Source organism: Dendrobium catenatum, unplaced genomic scaffold (assembly GCF_001605985.2).
Source record: "Dendrobium catenatum unplaced genomic scaffold, ASM160598v2 fragScaff_scaffold_289, whole genome shotgun sequence".
Taxonomy (NCBI): domain Eukaryota; kingdom Viridiplantae; phylum Streptophyta; class Magnoliopsida; order Asparagales; family Orchidaceae; genus Dendrobium; species Dendrobium catenatum.
This window is the reverse complement of record NW_021318751.1, coordinates 119,328-126,481: the sequence shown is the minus strand read 5'-3', so window position 1 is coordinate 126,481 and position 7,154 is coordinate 119,328.

The window sequence follows — 7,154 nt, the reverse complement described above, 5'->3', positions numbered from 1 at the left end:
ATATATATTTTTTTTTTTTTTTTGAGAAAATTACTCATATTATATGAAGAGTCGGTTATTTGATTCTTCTTGTAATATTTCAATTATGATTACAAAAATAAAATTTAACGAGCTTATCTATGTACTAAATTTAAGCTTATAAAGTATGAATTATTTTAAATCCAGGCTCAAGAAATTATAAGTATATTAGAAGCTTGAAATATTTTTATTCATTCATCTTTTATTAATTTTAGCTGTATATTATTATTATTATTATTTTGAAATTAATTATATTGTAATTTTTCAATTATGATTACAAAAATAAAATTTAACGAGCTTATCTATGTACTAAATTTAAGCTTATAAAGTATGAATTATTTTAAATCCAGGCTCAAGAAATTATAAGTATATTAGAAGCTTGAAATATTTTTATTCATTCATCTTTTATTAATTTTAGCTGTATATTATTATTATTATTATTTTGAAATTAATTATATTATTGCAGAGAGGGAGCGTGGTGTATAGTAGTCCAATACACGAAAAATTATTACATCCGGTCAAAATACCGAGCATACCGAGTGTACCGAGCGTGGTACCGAGTGTTGTACCAAGCACGGTACCGAGTGTTGTATCGAGCACGGTACCGAGCACTTAAGTGATGTGACGTTTTGTTATTGGTCTCTCGATGCATTCGGTGTCCGGACAGAATAATTACTCCCAATACATGGGAACATTTTTTTCATTTGAGGCTAAAGCAGAACTATGTACAAGAAACAGATCCAATCCACTGAGTTAATATTCCACGATCGAGTTGGGTGGCAAAGGTTCACGAAAGCCCAGTACTCCATCAAATGCAGTTCAGAAGGAGTTTCTCTACTGCTTTGCTAAGCAACTCGATCTACTTCATCCGGTTAAACTAATCAACTGCACAAACAGAAAACATAATAGGAGCTTCAAAATAAAAAACAGTTATTTGCACACAAAATAATGCGTAGAAGACATGTAAATAGATAAATGATTTCTACTTCATTCTGAAAGAAAGAGAAGAGACAACCCCTAAACCTTAAACCCTAAAAATTTAACCTGCATGTGGCATGCGCCATAAAATTGTGGTTGGAGAGGCGACAGCAACGGTGACCTTAGCAATGAAATGACTATGGTTTTGAGAAATAAGTACTCAATTATACCTGGATAGAAAAGTTTAAGATAGCGGTGATGGCAGTGAAGTTTAAGAAATGCTCTAATAATTGGGTTTTACCCCTATTGGGTGTGTGTACCTATTAGGTGAAATTTGAACCTAAGGTGTAAAATGTCACTATGTTTATTGTGTTCAAATTTTACCCCTATTGGGTGTGTGTACAATGCCCTAAAATTTTTTTAAAATTTCTAGACATTTTCTTAAATATTTTCCCTAGGTGTCTCTACTGTTCAAATTGGCTTGAAATATGGTGTGTCTATCCCTGGCATACATGCATCCACACCAAAGAAATTTCACAGCAAAACACTGAGAACTTAAAGAGTTATTAATTTTCAAAATTTAGGGTCCAAAATGGACCCTTTACCTTGAAAATTAACATCATAGATACCCAATAATCTTCCACCAAAAATTGGACTTAATTTGAACACTGTATTGTGATAAAATTGCAAAAAACATAACTCAAACAAATGCAAATAACTCACAATACAGAGATCAAATAAACTTGATTTTAATTTTAATAAATACTACATGTAATTCCCTTTTTAACGAGCCCAAGAACGTCCAATTTGGTGATGAATTCGATTTTCTATGAATTTTAGAAGATCTGGGCATTTTTTTATTTTTTTTTTATTTTTTTGGGTCAAGTTGACCGCCGGATTGGTGCCAGATCGGCGACGCCCAATAGGTAAGTGCCATGTGGCGGGCTGGGCCTGCCACTTAACCACATCGGATGGCTAGATCGGCCGTCTGATCGACCGAGGGTGGAATGGACGGTATAGATCGCGCCACGTCATCACTTGCGGTCCGAAACGGCGCGAGTTCGAATCCAGGGGAAGACGCCGCGTTCAAGGAGAGGCCACGTGGCCATTTTTGGACCGTCCGATCGTGCTAAAAAGTGCGATCGGACGGCTTTGGATGAACCAGAGTAAAAAATTTTCAAATGCCCATAACTTTCAAAATACTCAACGAAATCGTACGAAATTTGAACTGTAGCTAGAAGGCAACATGATCTAACAATGCCTGGAGTTTGGAGGCTCCATGCATTGTAGATTTGCCACAGTTTCAAATTGAAATTTAAACTTTAAATGGGCATAACTTACAATCCAACCGTCAGATTTTTTATTTCTTAGGCTTGTTGAAAAACTACTAAGATTCTCTTCAACTTTGTAGAAGACCTTAGGAGCTGGATCTTGCGTTATTGGAAGTTATTTTGGAATTTTCTGATTCTCTCTCTAAACTATCTCTCTTCACAAACAAGGCTTTGGAGGCTAGATTTTGGTGGAGGAAGACTTGGAAAAGTTAGGGAAAGGCTTGGAGAAGGTTTTTGAGGGTTTTGGAGGCTGGTATAGCTCTTAGATGAGATGGATTGAATGAGAGATGGCTTAAGGTTCATATTGGCTTAATTAAGATATTTTTTCCTAATCAAGCCATCTTGATGAATTTGGATGGTTGAGATTCAATGGCTGAGCTCCTAGATGATTGCCAAGTGCCCATAGAGTTGATGGGAGCAGGGAATCAAAGGACATGCCATGATGAAAAATGTCCTTTGTCCTTATGCAAGCATATAGAATTGATAGGAATCATTAGATCTTCATCTAAGGGCTGGGAATGGCTCAAGAAGACTCTAGAAAGAGTCTAAGAAGTTGGAGATATTTAAATTAGAGTATAAAAGATTTTAAAGTGCCATTATAGTCATTTAATGGTCATTTGACCAATCATTGACTAGTTTGACCAATCAATGGCCCATGAGAGCTGAGGTGGCAGGTGAGAGGGGTTAATGAGCTGGGTTGGAAATGATTCAAAGCTATAGGTTCAAAGTTTAAATGAAATAATCCATGTATAGGAAAGTTTGACCATGTATTTTTAAGTTGACTAAGTCAGCATGACTTCGATTTGAGTGGCCCATGATTATAAAATATTTGAGCCATAGTTTGGAGTTGATTTGAAGATTAAAAAGGGTTAAATGGTTTGAATAGGTTAAAATAACATATTTAAACATTAAAGGGAATTTAGGTCAACCTAGGTTAACTTGGTCAACCAGGCTGGCCCAGGACCCAAATTTGGGCTCAACAAGCTTGGTTTGATGTTTTGAGTCTATTGGAGGTGGTTCTATGATTTGGAAAGGTCAATTTGGTCAAAATGTCTGTTTTGACCTTAAAGAGCATGTTTGGTCAACCTTGATTGACTTGATCAACTAGGTTGACCCAGGTCTGAAAATGGGCTCAATCAATTTGAAATGACATTTGGAGACTATTGGAGGTGGTCTCCAGGTCTGGGGAGGTCAAATTAGTCAAAATGCCTGTTTTGACCCTTAAGGGCCTGTTTTGGTCAAAAAGGTCGATCTGGTCAAAAAGGCTTGACCAGGGTCAGAGCTTGATTCCAATGCACTCCTAAGGGTGATTAGGATGCATTGGAAGAGGTTCTGGAGTTTGATTTGAAAAGGGTATGTTGAAGTCTTAGAAAAACTTCAAAATTGCCCTGAAAGGGTATTTTGATTATTTTGACCCCTGGTCAACTGGGGGTTAGGTTTAGTCTACCAAAGTACAATTTAATGTTCAATAGGTCATAATCAAGGGTTTGGAGGTGATTATAGGCTTTGGAGAAAGCTCTAAGATCAAAATCTTCTTAATGGCAAGTCCAGTGGCATGGGCTGTAAATATTTAAAGGTTTTACAACCTTTGAATTTTAATTTAGATTCTAGGTTAGAGACCTCAAAATGAGCTCAAATTTAGAGGGTAGTCTCTAGAGACATGTCCCATCAGTATGCAACTGACAAACCCTAAATCAGAGGTCATTTGATAGGGTTTTGAAGTGTTTGAAAATTCACTGTAAAAGACCTTTAGGACAAGGCTTCTAGACTTTGGATTTGAGTCTAGATTTTGGATTTGATCTGAATTTTGAGTTTGATTGATTAAGTTTGAGTATCCAAATCATCTATAATCATTTGGGTGATCATTAATGATTGGATAGGATCAGCACTAACTCACAGGTATGATCAATATTTGAACTGGAGTCTGAGTTCTGAACTGGGTTGGATTTTGGATTTTCATTGAGGCTTGAATTGAATTTAGGTCTGGATTGACTTGGGGTTAGGATTGCTCTGTAATATGGATGGATCCTTAATGACATCATACAAAAATGAGGTCAACAGGTACACAATGATACATAGCGATGCACAGTGGTACACAATAGCGATACACATCAACAATACATAGCAATATACAATAAAAAAAACTCATTTCTCACAGAGTTTTTGTAATACACATCTGTGAAAAAGCTGAGAAAGCTTTAAAATGAACAAAAAATATCATTGAAAATTTTATGCAACTAATTTATAGAAGCAAGCATTCTCCCGCTAGGGGATATAAACATTGCTTTTACAATAGCAAATCATGAATTAAAATAACTTACAAACTTTAAAAATAAGCGGGATTTCAGAATTACACTTACAACCGGCCAAGGGGCGCTTCCCCCTTGGGCCGCCGGCATTGTCACGCCCCAAGATCTAACTTGGAAAGAATGTCAATCAATTACTCAAACAATTTACCAGAGTTATCTAAAACCTTCAATTAAACGGTCTATCAAACATCTATGAAATTTAAAACATCAATATACAAGTCGATTCATATCTCAAAAAGTCATGTACAAAACTCAGGAACTATACTAAAATCACTAGTACTAAAATCTATCCTGAGTACAAAAGAATCACTATCAATCAAAAGACAAAAACCTGAAGATCCGGATCAATTCCTATCTTCTAATCGATCGTCCTGGACGGTTCCCAGAACTTTTCTCAGGACGATATTTTGAACAGTACAGATCGGCCTGGACGATCTAACTATCGTCCCGGACGATCCTGGGAGGAAAATCCAAGCTAGAGAGGAACAGTAAGGGAACGAGGTCTCACAGGCATATTCCCTAAGTGTACAGAAAAAGAAAACTATCATTCCTCGTTTCTTCATTAGTTCGTCCTCCGAATTAGTCTTCATCTTCATCGGCTTCTCCCCCTCCAAACCTATCTTCATCTTCACCAGCTTTTCCTCCAAATTAGTCTTCATCAGATTTTCCTCATTTCTTCTTTCTGAGCAACTATGAAAATTTTATTGAGCTAAAATCCTAAAAAATATGACACTTTCGTTGTATTTTATTTTTTAAAAAAAGAGCGACAAATTTTAACCCTAAAATTTGAACATAAACTTTATGGGCCGAGTTGGTCTGGCTGGCAATAAAAAAATTAAATAGAAATGAATATCCATGTGTACAATACAGGTGTCACAATTTTATTGGAGTCAAAACACAAAGCTATGCCCGGACTCCGTACAAAATAATTTTTTCAAGTATTGACACCCCGAAATATCTCAAAAATATCTTTTTATTTCTTTACAAGGTATATGCAATATTTGTTTGATCATATTTATATATACATAAATATATAGCAAAAAATCCCAAGCAAGGTTAGAAAGCAATTAAAGGAGTTATATATATATATTCTCTCTAATCCTTTTAATAAAAGCAAATAATTATGAGGGTCGTGTAAGATGGAAATGTTATCAATATATATAAACAAAATATATCTTTTCCATTCTTTGCATGTTAACATTATGTAATAATTAATGTTTATAAATACCATATCTAATAGAAAAAATTAAATGATATCAATATATAGCTTCCATATGTGTTAAGTTTCTTGTGTATATATAACATCAAAATTCTCTTGAAAATTCATTCAAAAATATAAAGTAACTCTCACCACATACTTGACTCACAATTGTTCCATCCCTTTTCTTTACATTTATTTTTTACATGAATCTGATGTGTTCCCACCACCATCTACTCCGCCATCACTGTCCCTTTTCCCTTCTCTCATCTCATGCATGCATGGTTCTATGAGTTACACCCACAATCGCTTCTATAACATCAATTTTTCCCCTTACACCCACACTTGTCGCAAGGCGCTGATGTTTTGTGGTGTAGGTGGAGGAAAAGGCCGCCGTCGGCATGGAGAACATGTGGGAGAGCAGCACAGCAGGGGTGGAGGTCATTCCCGCACTTGCGACAGTGGTAGACGAAGCCGGCGATATCTTGGCCGCAAGCGTCGCAGCAGCGAGGGCAGTCCCCGGGCGGGTAAGGTAGGAATTGAAAATAACAATTTGGGTAAAAGAGTGGCAGAGAGCTGAGGCGTTGGGGGTGGCATCTACACAGTGAGTGTGGAGATCAAAATCGCAGAGCGCACAGTTGAAGCGGGATCTAATGCCGACTTGGTGTCATGCACCCATCGCATTTGAATGGAACGTCAGAATACACAAAATATAATTTGTGTTCTGGGTGGCTAAAGTGATTTAGTTCACCGTACTTCATGGTTCTCTGTAAAAATTGCAAAGAGAGAGAGAGAGAGAGAGGGTTAGGGATCTTCTTATCTGCTTCGGTTTGAGTTCTTTCAGAGAAAGAGAGGAAGAGAGAGAGAGAGTTAGGAGATGGAAGGAAATTTAAAGAGCGGATAAATTTTTAAAAGAATTATTTTTATTAATTTTATAGACGAAAGCAAAAATTAAAAATTAAATAGCCGAGCTCATTGACGCGAGCGAGCTTGTAACTCAAGGAGTTCATAGATCAAGATGCTTGGGATGGTTCAACCGCTGCCCCATCGGTTGGTTTGAATCATTGGGCCGACGACTTGGTCGCCCGATGCTACTAGTACAGGCGAAATGCCTGAATTTGATGAATTAAATATTAAACAGCGGAAGTGATGCCAATAAGTAACGGCTCGCTCAAATTTTTTTATTTATTTAGAAATATGTATTTTAATTAAAGTTTATATATATTATAAAATCAAAAATAAAATAAGAAAAGAACTGATCATTAGTTTACAGCTAACAAATTATTATTTTTTTTATTTTCATTTTTTGCTTTTTTATAAATAATATTTTCATATTTTTGTCTTTTAAACTTTTATTTTCATTTTTTTTGTTTCCGGCAG